At 34.1% G+C, this 17,853-nt stretch overlaps 1 protein-coding gene and 1 long non-coding RNA gene across 2 annotated transcripts in view; one reads left to right on the forward strand and one right to left on the reverse strand.

The window, feature by feature from the left end:
* MGAT4C (MGAT4 family member C) overlaps nt 1-17,853 on the forward strand; it is a 323,806-nt gene that overhangs the window by 142,074 nt on the left and 163,879 nt on the right. The gene's annotated exons all lie outside the window — the stretch shown is intronic.
* On the reverse strand, nt 3,081-9,714 carry LOC113956741. Its single transcript, XR_003530940.1, has 2 exons — nt 9,473-9,714; nt 3,081-3,373 (listed from the first exon to the last, which is right to left on the reverse strand). It is a non-coding gene; the product is annotated as an uncharacterized LOC113956741 (long non-coding RNA).

Below are 17,853 nucleotides of genomic sequence, written 5' to 3' on the forward strand. Positions count from 1 at the left end.
TCAGCTCCTGGTCTCTGTGTCACCTATCTTTTTATATAACTTGTCAATTTCCTCCCTTGAGAGTTCTTTTCAACAATTGGAAAATTTTCCAAAGATGTTGTTGTGTCATTTTTATAAGCCATATGTAATAATTCTATGCCATATTGTAATAATGACCTACACTGAGTTTTTTTGAAGTGATTTATTAATAAATCTCTCCGGCGGCTTGGAGTATGCAAACTTTAGCCTTATGCTTGACAGTACACTTGATGCAGTTGTTAATGAATCAATAAGGCACAGTCTCATGAGTCTTAATTCCAATTAAAATGTTGGAACTATGTTAGATGAAGCTGATGGCTAGATAGATAATTATATTTAATAATCTGTGTCTATATGCATAAATAAATCCATGCCATTTTAACTAGTTGTGTGAGATGTGCTATTTTCTCTGCATGTGCAGTAAACTTGGAGATTTAAGAATATTCTTCATCTAGGATCTGAATACAGAATTCAAAAGACTGATTATACAGAATTAAAACTAACGCCTTTTGGAACTTTGACAGTTTTTTGAAAATATGCCAGTGATATGCAGAAATACGGTTATCATCTTTGAATTACCTGCACATATTTTCTCTTATTATCTGTAATTCATGTTTAGATAATTTTTGAGGATTCTGAACATTTTGTTTATAATGTAGACAAATCTGTATGTTCCATCAGCTCAGCTGAAAGCCTACAAGTAAATTTGACTGGGATTGGCTGTCCAGAAATTTGTATCCACCACCCTTGAAAAATGAATTTGATTTGTTTAAAAAGATTTTTGATGTTTCTGAAAAGTACAGTCAATTCAATATGAAAATGTATCTTTTCTCAATTTTCATAATTATAAAGGAAGCTATATTCTATTTGAGGCTTATCAAGCAGATGTCCTTTGTAGGCAGGTAATAACCTTTCTCTGTGAAGAGGAGTACACTCCTTTGCAAAACAATTTGAAGACAAAATACTCTACCTTGCTCTGTTGACTAATGGGAGTCTATGTACCTAATATTCTCATTAGGGTATGCCTGAAGTTAATTAATGAGAAACATTAAGCACAAGAATTTATCTACAGAGGTGCTTAACCCCAGGCTGCAAAGCAGGCATTCCCTTACCCGGAAAGCAGAACTCAATCTCAAAAAAGTGAATATCTCTTAAAATAATTTCATCTGCTCTGCAGATGTTTTTCTTGAATTTTTGAGGCTAGTTCTGCTTATATCTATCAATTTGCTGACAGTTCTGGGGAAGAACAGAAAAATAGTATGTGTATTTTGTGGTTTATTTATTTGTGATCTAAATATAACTAACACATTCTAAATATTAAAACTAAATTAAAAATGGAAACCAATTCCAAATATCAGAAAAGGACAGATGTCTAGTTTAGTAATGGACAAAATAAAATACTTAACATCGGAGTGTTTGTAGTGTCTCTAAATATATATAGATATATATTAAGTTGAAAATTTTTATTAGAGTTGCAAACTTTCTTGATATCTATATAAGTATTTTAATTGACATTTTTCACTTCTCCCTCTCTATACAACTGGGTAAAATAATTTGCTCAGTAGTATTTCTAAAATTACATGCTACTTTGGCCACTGGAAAATTGAACAGAAAAAAAAGTACTGTAAATGAACAGGTAACACATATGGCTACATATAATCCCTGTATTATAAAAATTACCTGAATTTTACAGCTAAGCAATAAAGGAAATATTTTTTTTAAAGTCAAAAAAAAATCAGATATTGTATCAAATTACCATGATATGGATAACTCTTTTCCTAACATATAAACCACGAATATTGCTATTACTCAATTTGACAGAGTTCATCAAGAAGTAATTAACAGAAATTACAATGATAAGACTTCTAAAGATTCTCAGAGATGCAACAGAGATCACAGACTGCCACTATTGTTCCCTTCTGGATATCAAGACTTGTTGTAAGGATTGTGTTCCATGTAAAAATAGATTTTTACATGTATTGATAGTGAAGTAAAACAGACCCTTGTGGATCAGTCTTCAATCTACATTACCTTTTTAAATTATGTTTAAGTTTTTGTTATTCTTCACAACTAATAAATTAGAAGGTCATTGGAAATAACCAGGAATAATGGAGACACTGATAAAAAGTATGTCCTGCTTTCTCTTTCTGATAAGGAAATACATAACACCATCCCCGATTCTTTTAATATCTTTTGTCTTCCAAAAGACAAACTCATTTTAGACAATGACTTGTGTATCATTTCACATGTTAAAATGCGAAATACTTTTCATTGCAAAGTATTTTTCAAATTTACATAAAGTGGAATATTGGTTATTATTTAATCCAATTCTAAAATGCAGCCATGTCTCAAACAAAATATAAAATACACTGAACTGTTGGACAGAGGAACAGAACAGACCATTTGCAGACAGAAACTGAAGTAAAGTAATCACAAGAATTTAAATAGTATATAGTTTTTCAAGATATAATTTCTCTAAAAGATCTTTGGGAATTACATATTCAAGAAGTCCACACAGTTATTTATGAGTTTTTGCCTAATTTTTAATAAGAATGTATATATCTGTGTATGGTCTTGTTTTGCTGAGGTCAGAAAATTTAATTTACTGGGAAGGACTACTGTGTCTCTACTTTCTTAGATAACTGCCTAATAGTTTCAGGAAAACAAATATTTCTCACATTCAGCTAGCTACACATTTTTCTAAATTGATATAGAGTATAGAGAGTGGGTTTTTTTGTCATACCGAATCACTAAAAATAATTGACTGTAGTTCTATGACTACTAGGTTTATAGATTCATGGTTTTGGTTTTATTAACTGATATTTTTTTAAATTACTATACTGATTGAAGTTTTGTTCTGTTAACAGGGAGTTGAAAGAAAAAGTAGGGAAGTGGAAAACAGTAATTTTTCTTCATTGTTTTGGTATCTAACAATAGAATTATGTATGCTGCCTCATAATGGCATATTCATAAATAATATACTGCTGACATTAAACTGAATAATAGCAAAGGTGGAAAGTAGGAAGAGTGGAAAGTATATCTCATTATGTGGATGAGTTAGCTTATTTTAAAGTTACTGCATCTATTGTGTTGATTTTGCAGTTTTCCTGTCCGGTTGATCAATTGTTTCTTCTTTAATGTGTCTGAGATATTTTACGTCCCTTTGTATTTATTTGTCTCATTCTGAACTTTTACAGTATCTGATATTAGGGTCTGTTCCTTTTGAATATGATTTGCTTGTGCTCTCCAAATTTCATGACTTTGGGCCAGTATGTGTTGCCAATATTTGAATACAGTTCATAAATTCCATGCTTTTACAAGATGATGACAGCTCATAGCTTCTCTAGGGACTGCCCTACAACAGAAAAGCTGAGAAAAGTGATATTGATGGGAGTGTTGTCTAGTACTAATTCTAGTTTTCCCAAAGTTAAAATTTGACAGAAGATGAATCTTCATTAATATTTTAGTTTGGAGCAATAATGTACTTCTGAAATAAACCTCTCAAACCTTCTCATTTATTGCGTTTGGTTTTGACTACAAAGTATATAATAAGCAAGATTACTTTCAGACTAAAATAAACTGGAAAATCCACTCCAGCAGAGCACCCCGTTCTTTCTTGTAGGGCAGACAGGAGAACTGAAAATACAGGGGTTGTACCACTTACTTCAGTGCCTACCAAGCACACATACAAAAAGAAAGTTTTCAAAACACTTAGAACTCTCATCATATTTGAAATGCTCTATATGAAGACAAAACTAATTTGTCAGTCACCAGCCCTCAGGTTTTACAGCCAAATCCTTTGTCTTCCACAGAGGGTTTTTTTCTTGTCTTGATGTAATTTCCTGTTCTTCTTGTCTTTTCCTTGCCTACTGTATCTTGTTATTGAGCTACTATAATTTTATTTTTTTTTTTTGTATTTTTCTTTTTTCTTAATTCTTTCTTTTCCAGCTTCTCTCTACTGGGTTCACCAAAGGTTCAAGTGTAATTTTATCTGTGGTTGTGAGAAAAGGTGTTTCATACCACTCTGTCTGTGGACTGATGTCCTGAGTCCATCTCCACAGATCTGTATAGTCACTCCAGGGTTGTATCCCCTCACTAGGTCAGATCCTTATCCTCTCTAAGGAGCTGCCCAGTGCAGGTGTTGAGACTGCCACAGTGCCCTCTGGCTGCCCAGTTCCTGACTGGGAGAGTGTGTCTGCCAGAACCTGTCCTGTTTCCCACCATGGGTTGCCTCCACTGTCACCAGCCTGGAGAGAGCTCTCGGCCCTTGCGGGATTTTGGCATGGATTGTATTTAGTCCAGATGGTCAAACTAACTATAGCACCATAAAAATCTTCCCATCCAAGTGAACATAATTTAGCTGTAGGGTCTTCATTGCTTTGACTGTTTGTAATCATCCACAACTTGTGAAAATAGACACAGTATCAGAATTGTGTTTCAAACTTTTAGGAAGAGACTATCTAATCCCTATTGTGCATAATATTAAATAAGAAGATCACCGTATATTTGTGAATGTTCTAATGGGTACATAAGAATTAAAACTTCCTGTGCAGTCACGGATATTATTGGAATGTTATTCTTAATAAATCTCTATTATTTAATATAGTCAAGAAAATGTATTTTTCATACTTATTGGATTGTTACAGCATTCCATAAAAAAATGATATTTTTTTACAGATAGTTTAAGGAAAGAACTGTGATAACTATTGTTAGGCTGATCCACCCACTTTGCTATCTTCAACCAGAAGTAATTTCTCTCATCCTTTTAGACTATCAAGTTTCTTGTCATTGGCTTAAAATGATTAGGTCAATCTATCTTTGAGCCATGATTTTAGCAAAAATGAATAGACATTGTTCTACTCTATGTCTTTCAAATTCTAACAATGAAATCAGGAGAGGAAGGTATATATTTCATCTACTTTCCTGTGTGAGAAAAGCTATTCTTCAGTCATTCTTTCCAATCATATATGCAGATGTGGAAGAATAAAAAGTTGATGTGACAAGTATCATTCTGGCTGACCATATAGCTTTACCTGAAGATGAAGTATCTTTCTTATAAAGCAACAGCAGAATAAGTTGCCTGAGACAGTAAAAGTTATGTAGTTTAACTAATTTGCTGCTTTTTGTTTTTATGTCTTGAAATTGTTTCATCTATTTTGTGAACCTTGATATTGAGATGTTTTAAATTTATATTAGAATTTACTTCATGTAAATAAGAAATCTAGTTATCCTTCTTCACACCTTCAAGACCTTCTTCTGACTCCTTTTTAGTGCTTTCAAGAGTTTACAACATACTTGCAATGGTATTAAAGATAGAGGACACAGTAATGTTTCTTAACATATACATGTGCAGAGATTTGGGGTGTTGTTTTTGTTCTCTGAGATATGTTGTCATAATATCTGAATAACATCATCATAAAGCTTAAATTTTATCTGTTGTCACAGCCTTCTAGTATGCTTATCCATAGGTCAGAGCTTTGAAATTAAAATATGAACAGCTATTTAGTTGATATTAAAAAAGTTCCATGAGGTAACTCCCACTTGCAGATGGATGCAGCATGTATCATAGCAAGCTATGTTCACTTATCACTGACACTGACATTGTCACACAGCCATGGATTATTAGCTTATGCAGCTTTTCAATAAACTATCAAAGTTACTCAATATGATGTTCTTGGTACTTCCTGATATAGATCCATTGAGAAAAATTAAATCCAGCCCATTGGGGTTTTTTTCCACAGATAAAATACTTCTTACTACAATACTTTTTCAAGTACACAGAATTGAGTTGAGTTCTTTAAACCCTAAAAATATATTTTTATTTTTTATTTTATCTAATTTATTTATTTCAGTTATAAAGTTATGTTTTTATTTATAAAAGAAAGCTAAAGGTCTTCTTCCCAGGTATAGAATGGAGTACTGTTAAGCAGAGGTTTGTGTGACTTCCTGCAATACCTTAAATTCCTTGAAGTTAGATTTCATCTTGGTTTATGTATTATTATGCATTTCATACAACCCTTATCTGAAATTAATTTTTAACAGTTAGCAGAAAAGCTATTATATATTTGCAAAAATACCTGACTGAATTTTTATGATTGATGCTTGTCATGGTTTGAGAACCACAAATATAGTTAAATATTTAACAATCATAAAAAGTTGTGGTACCTCTAAGAAATTGCTAGAACTTAGGTATTTCATGACTCTGCCATCTTTAATTTATTCTACCAATTGTACTAAAGCTTCTTCAAATAGGGTCAGTTTCACCACAAATATTAGTTATTTATATAATTGAGGTATATTTTTGTTTTGTTGTATCAGTCATGTTAAAATCGTTGAAGAATTACCTCACTATATCTTATCATTTGTTGTCACTGTAATGATGATTTATTCTTTGAGTTTTAATTTTGATCTAAATATTATTTTCTGACTGAATTTTAAGTTTGAATGAATCTTTTTCTACAGTGTGTATTGCAGTTAGTCATGCTTTCAGTATTAATCACGAAGGCATAATATTGTAAATACTACAATTTTTTTTCCTTATTTAATAAAAGATGCAGTTTCTGTCCTTACAATGACACATCTATACAAGTTGTAAATGCTTCTCTACTGCATAGTAGTGTTCATAAGAAATTAAAATGTACACTCTCAGTATTACAGTTTTAGGTATATTTTTCCCATCACTGGGGCTAACAAAGTTTGCAGGCATTTTATTTGTTATATTTATAATTTTACTTTTTTTGTCAGTGGATATATTGAGAAGGATAACTAACTGTATCACTAAAATAAGATACTAGAAAGGGTTATCTTCAAGATGTGGGGTGCATTCAGGCTTGTATTCAGCCAGGAGGTAGACATGAACAATTAATTGAAGCTGATACGAAGCAGGTTGGCAGTATGGAAAACTGGATTGAATATGGAGTTGTGGGCAATATAAAGGAAGAATTCTATGCAAATTCTGTGAAAATTTGACTTTAATGGTGAAAAGATGCTTTTGAAATTAGAATTGTCTTTACACTGACCAGTATTTTTGATTGCAAATGTTTTTCTAGTTTGGAAATAACTGGATGCATGATACTTCTGGCAGACTCAGATGCGACACTATCCATGTTACTAATGTCTGAGCTCAATTAATGCTTTTACTCAGTTTTATCATATGTACTGCTGCTTCAGTTCCTCAAATATGTTAAATCAGAAAATCAGCTGTAAAGGAACAACAGGAAGTTTGGTATATGAAGTGTGAAAGAAATTATAAAAGCAGACAGAATTAATTATGCAGCAAGGAGAGAAGGAAAGAGTCCAAATTTTTTGACATAATAAAGTTCTTTAGATGAAAAGGGAAAACTACGTACATGTACCTTATGCGGCACAGTGATGCAAATTTTTAAAATCTGATCTCAATTTCCGCTTCACTCTAGTTTTCCTGTGTATAAGACGTATCTTTGATGACACAAGCTAAATAAAAAAGATAAGGATGTGTTTATATGGCTGAACAGAACAGATGCTGGCAGCAGGTGCCTTTGTGAGAAGAGGCTGTGGCTGCCGCGGACCTGTCCCAGTCAGATCCATTCGGCTCCAGTGCAACCCACCACGGGGCACAGCCGCACCTGCAGCCGAGGTGGAGGAGCCTCTGGGAAAACAGATTTTAGAAAGGGCAAAATGCCACACTGAGAGTGGAATGGGGGAAAAAGACGTGAGAAACAGACCTGTGAACACCAAGGTTGGTGAAGAAGCAGGGGCAGGAGGTGCTCCAGGCTCCAGGGCAGGGATTCCCCAGCAGCCTGTGAAAGAGGGAGATGATGGTGCAGATATCCATACTGCAGCCTATGGAGGACCCCTACCAGAGCAGAGGAAAAGTGTGAGGAGAATGGAGAGGCAGAGAGGCTGTTGTGGACTGATCCCCCACTCATCTTCCTCTTGCACTGCTTGGGGACATGGGGTGGGTAGAAGAGTTGGGAATGACAGACTGAAGTTGAGCAGTTGAAGTTGAGGAAATTTAAAAAAGCATGATATAGTCTCTGCATGTTCCTTGACTAGATACTAGATATTATTGGACATTGTGAAAGGTAATTCAAATTCACCTTATTGTTACCACTGATTGTGAAACATTAAAGACATAGCAAAACTCTTAGCTTTAAACTTGACAGTTGTAGCATTGCAAACCTTGTCTTTATTAAAGGAAGAAGGCATTTTCTGTTTATTTTTTAGTTGAGTATCATGCTCAATTAAGTTAGTCTTTAGTAAAACACATTTGTATGAGCAGCAAGAGTATGTAAAAGTTCTAAATCTTTTTTAAGGTTCTTAATGTTTTTTCAAAAATAATGGTAGCTACTTAGATAAATTTGTTGAGATGTGAGCTCTCATCTCATTGTCTTGTGCTCAATAAACTTTTTTGTGCTTGGCAGCCTCCCCCCTGAAAGAATCTCGTTTTATAGCCCTGCTGTTGTTCTTGACCTTTGCTGTGACTACAACCCTGCAGCATTTGAGCTGTCAGATAAAACAGTGGAAAGAGGCTGGTGAAAGCTGTAGAAAGCAAAAAGCTTAGTAATGCACTGATGAATTTCCTGCCATCACTTCACCTCCATTGCTGTCACATTTCCTTAAATAATAGGGAGACTTTTCCTCTAATGGACAGTGGAGGCTGTTAGCCTAACGAGAACTTGCAGAGACAGACTGCCGTGAGTCTTTATCTTTTAAACTGAGGTGAAACAGTCTTGCCTGGCTACAGACAAGTGACTAATAAGCAGTCCTATTCAGGTGTACCTGTCAGTAATTGTTTTGGTGGGAGATTTTTTTTGTTTATTTTGGGGATTCTTTTTTCATTCATATATACTATTCTATGTGCAGTAGAGCATTAAATTGCTTTCCACTAGGAGCAAGTCACATTCAGGGGTTGTCAAGACCATGCTACCTGATGGAACAGTATTCATACATCTATTTCTATCAGGAACTTTGCAGCTGAAACCTCCAACTAATTAAGAGATTTTACACTAGATTACGTTTTTTTAATGTTATTTGGGAAAAGCTGAATTTTTGTTTAATATCATGTAGAGAGATAACAGTCATTCGATGGACAGTTTACGTCTCCAACTGATATAGCCACTGAAAAGCAACTAATCATTGTGTCAAGATTCCTAATGAGTCTTTCAGTATCTGCTAGCAATGTTTTTTGTTGAAATTATTATATATTAAAGATAGATTAAATTTCTTTCTTTGTCACTAGGTTCTCTTTTTGGAGTCAGGGGAATGTGCTGGTGAACAACAGAGATAAATCTAGGGCATATTTTTGTGTAGGTGTATTCAAGCCCAAGACTGTCCTAAAATCTTCTAGAACTCCCAATCCTGAAAGTGAATAACCTTTAATTTTAAAATAATGCATTTTTTCTAAAAGTCAATCAGCACATTTTCAATGGATAAAGGTCACATTTACCAAAACTATATTTTTGTTGCAACTTACTTTCCATATGTGGTGAGAGAACAGTCAGCAGTAGCAGACTGCAGGCTCTCGCTCAGTCTGTGGGGTGAGCCAAAGGCAACAGGCACTGCAAAAAGTAATGGTACCAGTCTGCAGCCGTGGCAAAAAGTGCTCAGAGAAAGAAAAACACCTGAAGCAGCTTGTGGTAGGGTGGGCCCTTCTCTCTTGGTAGGATCTTTTCCCTCTGGGTTGGCAGAAGTGGTGGCTACAGTAACAGCCGGAATAGAAACTTCCAACAGAAACAGTTCTACCTCCTGTGTTTAAAGAGATGGACCATCAAAAATGGCAAAATGGGATAGAATACATAATTGGTCACACCCATCTAATGCTAAACCCTGTTTCCTTTCCCTATAACTAGGACAGAGTATTAGAAAGATGCTTCCTTATATTTTACTGCCTCTTCCCAACTTGTGGTATGAAATTAATGCAATAAAGGACATGTAAACTATAACATAAGAACAACATTTCTGGTATAACAATTTTTTACTCTCAGTCTTTATAGCAGTCAAATATGTTCAGAAATCAATTCATTATTTTCAGTTGAGAAGTGAATGTTCTATACTAGGATGAAGCATAAACCAAATGCAATTAGTTTCTTTCCTCTTTACAAGGACAGTTTATTGTAGACCAAATGAAGACTTTATACTGCATGGATTAAGAATTATTCCTGTATCTCCTTCCCCACCACTTCCCCTGTTAAATTAATTTTTTATTATATTGGTACTCACTAAGGGTTTATGAAAGTCAGCTCATTAGATCAATCATTTAGAATTCACAGTATTTTAAATGAAAAATCTGTAAGTCAAATTATGACCTTGAATGTTTTGTGTCTATCTAATAAGCATCGGTGACAAATACAGCATTTAAAAGCATTGAAGGAGACATAATTCTTTTAAAATTGTCAAATTCATAATTCTTTTTTAAGAACACAAAACAGAAACTAGTTAAACACTTGTAAATCAAGCATGAGTTTCAAATACTGAACAAGAAACAGCATCTCATAAAAGCCAAAATTTTTTCTCCTTTAGAAATGTAATACATTCTGTGTTAGTTGACTTCTGAGCATGTAATGCTAAGGATGTTAAACTTGCTAAATACCAAAAAATCTGTACACAGTACAATGTTTTTCCTTTTAAGATGAAAATATTTGGCTAACATTTTTATGTACATTTTTAATCTGGAAAATGTCACCTAAATACCATAGATATTATTTCAGTGCTTGTGTAATTCATTTGATGGGTTTGGATTTTTTTAATTTTCTTATCCCATATGTGTTCTTTTCTGTGTAATGCGTGAAAAGTAAAAGAAAACTGGGCACAAGGAAAAGGAAGTTTATCTGTTCTAACTACATTGCTACTTAATGAAAAAAAAATGTACCTGATTTTCTTAGCTCTTTAGAACATCATCAGTAATCTAGAAATTTACAGTTAGAGTGCTAGTTGTAGAAATTTGTATTTCACTAATTTCCATTTTCTTCTGTTACTCCATAAACTATCAGAAAGATGGGTTATCTGCTAATTCCACAGCAATATTTCTATTTTTTTATTTCTTTAAACCTGGTTGTTTCATTTCTTTCTAAAGAAAAGAAAGAGGTGAAGGTATATACCTCCTGCTGAATGAAATAGAATTGCTCCTCCATAATTCCATGTTTGAAAACAACTTTAACTTTTTTTCATTTCTGCAGTTGTCTTGGTTTTTTGACTTATGTTATCCTGCTGTAATGTTTCTTTAGTGTTCACAAATATACCTGGCTGAATATACAAAAAATTACTGCTTTGCTTAAATGTGAAACTGAAATGCTCAGCCAATTAAAACAGTATTGAATATTTAAAAGAGGAAAAAGTGTTACTGCTCTATCACAGCAGAATATAATTAGAAATTGCCATGTAAATTTGTTGATATTTTGATAAAAGTCTAAAGTAAATTCCTTGTCATGATAAAAGAAGTGAGAGGTAAAGTGAATATCCAAATGAGGTTTATCTACAGATTTAGGCTGAAACTGTCTTCCACACTGACTAAAAAGAGAGGAGCTAGTAGTCAGGATCTGGGACGAAATAGTTTTTTCCATTCATACTTCCAGTTGCTGAGGTGGCTTACGGAGATGCAGCACTATGAAGTTCTTTGCATCTTCCTAGAAAAGTCATGTAGTCACAGGACAAAGATTTGTCATGTGACGGTTTCCGACACATTTTGTTTATTTGGTTTTATTATTTTTGAAATTCACTTACCATTTAAAAATGGGATTGAATTTTAGAATTTCATTTTAGTAGAACTTGCATGAATCAATCGCTTTCTGAGAATCCAGTGGCAGCCTTATTCACAGATCTGAATAATAGATGTGCTGTACGAACATTCAACACTCCTCTGTAAAACTTTATACAGATCTTAGTTACCTGGAAATCTACAAGAATCTGCTGAAAGAAGTTTTCTAGGAATCAGAACTTAGTGCTTAATTCAAGGTAGTAAATTCATCCCCCTTCAAATCTTTCATTAATCCTTTAATCTTCCTTCTCTCCCATTTCCTCTCCTTTTTCTGTAATATTCCTGAATGAGTTTTCTTTCAAGCAAAAAGACAAAAAATCCCCAAAAATAGGACATGCTTATAAACACTTATGGATGTGAAAAACCTTCAGACTACCACCAGTGCATTGCTGCCTTAATTCGGCTGTCTGCTAAAACTGTTGTATTCTCTCATTCCATGCACCTTAATGGATGCATTAACTGAAGGGCTTTAATTTTAATAATTTTTATTCAGTTTTGGTTTATTAATTCAGTTTTGGTTTCCAACTGTAAAAAAAAAAATTTATTTGTGGAATGGGAGTTATACCATCCTATACTAATTATATGTAGTCTAAGTGCCTTATGAGATTTATTTCTTAGTACCCCAAAAGGCTGGCCCTTCAAATGTAAAGCTATTGTCTCGGTAATGCACAGGTCCTTATAAATATGAGAAAGGCAGAGGCATTTTACCAGATCCATTTTTTTCTTTAAATACATCTTGACACTATTACACTGGCTAATTGGTTTGTGCAGCATTATTCCAGCATGAAATAACAGACATAAAGCTTCTGTGAACTGTGACTTTTGTGTCATCCTGTTAGTTGAAAATAAGATTGCTGACTATAAAATGCCTTTTCTGTAATGAGTATCACTGCTGTATCCTGTAAGATTTAATTACAAATTGACTAGTTCAGCTTTGCACAAGGCCTTGGAGATGAAGGCTTTGGCATAGCAATAAAGACTTCTTAAAAAATTTTTCTCCCTTCTGTTTGATGTGAAAATCAGGATTTGTATAGGCACAAATATGTTATGCAAACTGTATGCCATTTTAAGAATTCTCTGAAGAATTCTGCATATATCCAGTATTTGTATATCTCATTTTCATGTGTGCATAAATAATTACTTTAATAAGTAAAATCTGGATTTTGTATAGGCCATTGTTGAACATATTTTTCCATATATCTGTCTAAATAAGGATTACTGTATTCAGCATCTGAGAGCATACTCATTTGAGTGTATGTGTATGTGTATGTGTATGTGTATGTGTATGTGTGTAAACTTTCTGAAAATTGGTAGAAAACTGGAGAGGCTGGGCCTAAGGTGAAAACTGCAGAAAATGTCTGTGCCTGAACTCATTGATTATTACTCTTACAGCAGGTGCAATGCACATCACTAGGTGACAGGCTATGGATGCGTTGGAGAGGTAATAAAAATAAAGCACAAGAGTTACAGTCTGTCTCCTAACAGGGAATTTGGATCCAGAAAAAATGTATCCCAGTCTAATGGGCTACCACAAATGTCAGTATTAATATCTAATCGTCTAATATGTAATTTTCTTTTTCAATCATTCAGATTGGAAAAGACCTCTAAGATCATACATTCCAACCATTATGTACATGTATCTCAATTCAGTATTATCTTCTGCATGACTTACAACTATGCAGTTGTCTTTAAATTATATAATTTAGTGACTATTTTGTGACTGTCTCTGATATAACACATTTATTTTCTATTGTAGTGTAGTTAACAGCATTTCTTTTTATTTGAGGTTACATTATAAAAACTCTCTGAATTGTTGTATGTATAACTATTATATAACATACTGGTAAATTACTGAATCATTTAACTGATCTAAAACTATATGCCACAGTAAAAAGTAGTTCATTCTATTGCTGCTCTATGCAAACTGTTACACAATGTAGTAATGCAACATTTCCAAGATATCAGTCATACTTTCTGTGAGTAAAATTTACTCTGTGAAACTGTTTGCTATAATGCCATTTGTTTGTGTTTCTGTCACCACCGCTGCAACATGTTACTTTCTAAACTTATATTATAGAATACTGGTTCATAAACTGGATACATAGTTAGAATATTTTATTTTTAGGCACATTTTTAGCAATCTCAACATTACAGTACTGGTGGAACTGTTTTGGTTTTTTTCTTGTTGGTTTTTTTTTTTTTCAAATAAGAAAGGCCGGATACTATCCACTCCCTCATAAATCACTGAACAGTTGAAAAAAGCTCTCTTCATACTTCACAGAAGGAGCACAGTTATTTATTATTTTTGGTGATTCTTGAAGCAGATTTTTTCATCATTATGTAAATTAAGTGGAATAATTAATTTCTGTTGAAGTCTCTGGAAAATTTGCTTTCAATCCCATGGTACCTGAATTTCACCATAAATGTTTAAATTCACACAGAAACATAAAAAAATAAAATAAAATAAAAAGAACAAACAAACAAAAAAACAACGCCAAACCAAACCAAACCAAACCAAACCAAAACCAAACCAAACAAACAAACACACACACAAAAAAAAAAAAAAAAAAAAAAAAAAAAAAACCACAAAACCAAAAAACCAGAAAAGGTAGTTAAAGAAGTTGAGCCTTTTTCTTTTTGTTCCACATACTTATATTTCGGAAATACTTAGCATCTGACACTGCTGGTAGAATATGAGCTGAGCTGAGAATTAGTTCTTCAGTTGAATTGTATAGCTGTAGATAAATCAGAGAAACATTTTTGTATTTTTACTTTAAACTCAGTACCTAACATTAGGTTCTCTAAGAGGGGTCCTTCCCATCTGCTGCAGTTCTTCACAAACTGCTCCAGCATCAGACCTTTCCATAGCCTACAGTCCTTTAGGAACAGACTGATCCAACCTGGGTCTCCCATGGACCACAGCTCCTTCCAGAAGCTTTTCTCAGGGCACATCTACCTGCTGTGGCATGGGGTCCTCCAGAGGCTTCAGTGTGTATATGTGCTCCACTCTGGTCCTCCAAAAGTTTCAGGGAGACAACCTGCCTTACCACAGTCTTCTCCATAGGTTGCAGGGGAATCTCTGCTCTGGTACTTGGGCACCTCCTTAATCCTCCCGCTTCTCTTATCTTGTGTCTGCAGGGCTCTTGCTCATAATTTTCTCACTCCTTTCTCACAGCTCCTGCACAGTGTTATTTACCCTTTCTTAAATATAATATGACAGAGGCATCACCATTGTCACTGATTGGATCAGCTTTGGCCAGTGGTGGGTCCTTTTTCAAACAGACTGGAAGAGGTTCTACCTAACATGCAGCCAGTCCCTGTTCTCTTCTCACAAAGGCCACCACTGCAACTCCCCAACTAAAAAACTGTAGTTGCATAAACCCAAGAAAATCACACAGAATATTTGGGTTATTTGTATGTGTAATGTCGAAAATGTATTTAGGAAGTTAGTTTGGTCAAATCGTTGAGGCTTTTGCAGCCTTCAAGTTAATTAAATTATGGTATGACACTATAAATACTCTCTGGTCCTCAGTTGGCTATGGTTGTTACTGAGGTTGCACTTCTGTTTAACCACTCATCCATTTATTGGTGTCATTTTTACTAGTAATGGCAATGAAAGAAATTTAAACTAATGTAGTTACAATCTTCTATATCTGTCTTTGCCTTCTCAACTCTCAACCATAACTCTCAGTTATAGCATTCTCTAAGCACAGAACTGTGCCTCTCCATTAGGATTGATGCTTTGGTAGACTGACTTTCACTACTATTCATTTTATTAACATTGAGTACTCATGCTACCAGCCCTGCTTAACTCCTGAAGTATAGTGATAAATCTGAGTTAATTTTTCATGTCTTGACACTTTTCTTTAGGCAGCATTTCAAACTGTTTGTTTCTTCTGGTATTTAAATCTACATATTCACATACAGAGCAAGAATGTTTGATGTTTAACCTCATAAAGTTCAGCTAGGAGTGGTTCAAAGTCCTGTACCTTGGATGGAACTAATCATGCACCAACATATACTGGAGTCATCCACCTCAAAAGCAGTTTGGAAGGAAAGGACCTATGGATCCTAATGGACATGAGGCTGAACATGTGTCAACAATGTACCCTTGCTGGAAAGAAACTGAATGGTATAATAAGCTGCATTAGACAAAGTATCATCAGCAGGTCGAGGGAGGGGATCCTTGCCCTCTATTCACTGGTGAGGCTACACACTGAGAGATATGAAGATATTGCAGTCCAATAAAGGGGCACTAAGATGATTAAGGAACTGCAACATCTCTCCTATGAGCAAAGGCTGGGAGAACAGGGGCTGTTTAGCCTACAGAAAAGAAGGCTCAGGGAGGTTATTATCAGTGTATATAGATAGCCAAAGGGAAGTTGTAAAGAGGATGGAGCCAACCTCTTTTTAGTGTGTCCAGTGAAAAAGACCAGAGGCGATTGGCACAGACTGAATTTTCTGTGTGCTCATGAAATAGTTTTTTGGTTTTTTTTAATGTCCAATGCACTTATTTAACTTTACTCATATTTATATTAATCATAATAAGATTATTTCCACAGAAGTACTCTTTATTCTCAACTATATATACTTACATATACTGTTAATCCATTGACTTCCTTTCTCAGAAGAAAAAAATAAACACAGCAGGGCATTTTATGCTTAGCACATTTAGTCATAGGGTTTTCTTTGTATGTGTGTGATACACCTCCCAACTGCAATAACTAACAATGAATACTCACTTCCATTTCTGTTCTCAATGAGTATCCTCCATTTTTTCCAATGCCTGTATTATCCCTTTTTTTCACTAGAATACCTCATGATTCTTTGCATGACCCTAAAAATTGCATATATATTTGGCGTTTTAGTAACCCAGGATAAACAGCTAGTTCAGAGTAAGAATAAGTGCATGCTGATTTTGCGACTAGCAACTAATGCATAGAAATGAGTAACTGCTTAGTTATTGCTACCTTTTCCACATGGGGAAAATTAAAAGATGCCCTTTCTTGTCTTTTGCAGTAAGAAATTTTATTAAATGTGTAGACAGTATTGTTTTTGAAAAGTCTCAACAGTAGATGAAGCTAAGAATACATTTAAGTACTTTTTTCCTTTGTTTTTCTAAACTGCCCTCTCTACTTCCCTAACAACATTCCATAACTTTTCTTTCCTTTTTTCTTTATTAGGATTCCTATGAAAGATCTGTTCACTGAACATACCACTGCTGTTTTACCTTATAAAAGCACCATGACTGTCATTCTCTTACGTGCTGCTAGAGGAAATGCTGGTTTATTGATTTGTCTCTCCTAGATCAGGTCTTTGGGAATCAGGACTTATATTATTCTGAAAGAAAGATTTATTTCTATCAAATTCTGTCTTGAGTTGTTCATAGGAAAAGGGACCCACACAAAATGGGCTTCATCATGTATGAAACCTACTTTCTCTTGGTAGATCAGCAGATGACAAAGAGCGATGTACAATAGGTTAGAACCAGTTAGTGTTCTTCGGTCTAAGGAAGACACATCAATAAGTTTTTCATATATAAATATAGTAACACAAGCAGTATTTGTTGTTTCTCTAAGGCTTCTAAAAAAAAAAAAAGAATATACACTATTGTCATGAAGGTTTCTCTGTACATCTTCAACCAGACTGAATAACAGTAAGATAAATACTATGCAACCTTACCATAAAACTGAGTTTTCAGAATCCCTTATGTACAAGGAGTGTAAAGAAAGATAACACATTAAAACTCACCCTAAAATACTAATAGTTCAGAAGTATGTAAAGACATAGTATCAAGGATTCTGCTGAAATTTTTTATGTTTTAAAATATAGTAAAACTGGCATTTTAATTTATTTTTTAAAATAGCTGTTGCTATTTTTTCCCTCTAGAGCAGCAATTTGTATGGTCTTAATGAACAGTCAAGGAGAGATTTCCAGGAAAAATATGATAGAAATCAAGAAACAGTACCATAAACTAGAGTAATGTTTTTAAGATATATTAATTTTAACTATAGAATAGGATTCTCCTTATTTCTTTGTCTTTTAAAGCAGACTAGTCCAATGCCAGAAATACACAACAGGGAACAATTCTGCACTGATGG

Source organism: Corapipo altera, unplaced genomic scaffold (genome assembly GCF_003945725.1).
Source record: "Corapipo altera isolate COAL_440 unplaced genomic scaffold, ASM394572v1 1, whole genome shotgun sequence".
NCBI classification, from domain to species: Eukaryota; Metazoa; Chordata; class Aves; order Passeriformes; family Pipridae; genus Corapipo; species Corapipo altera.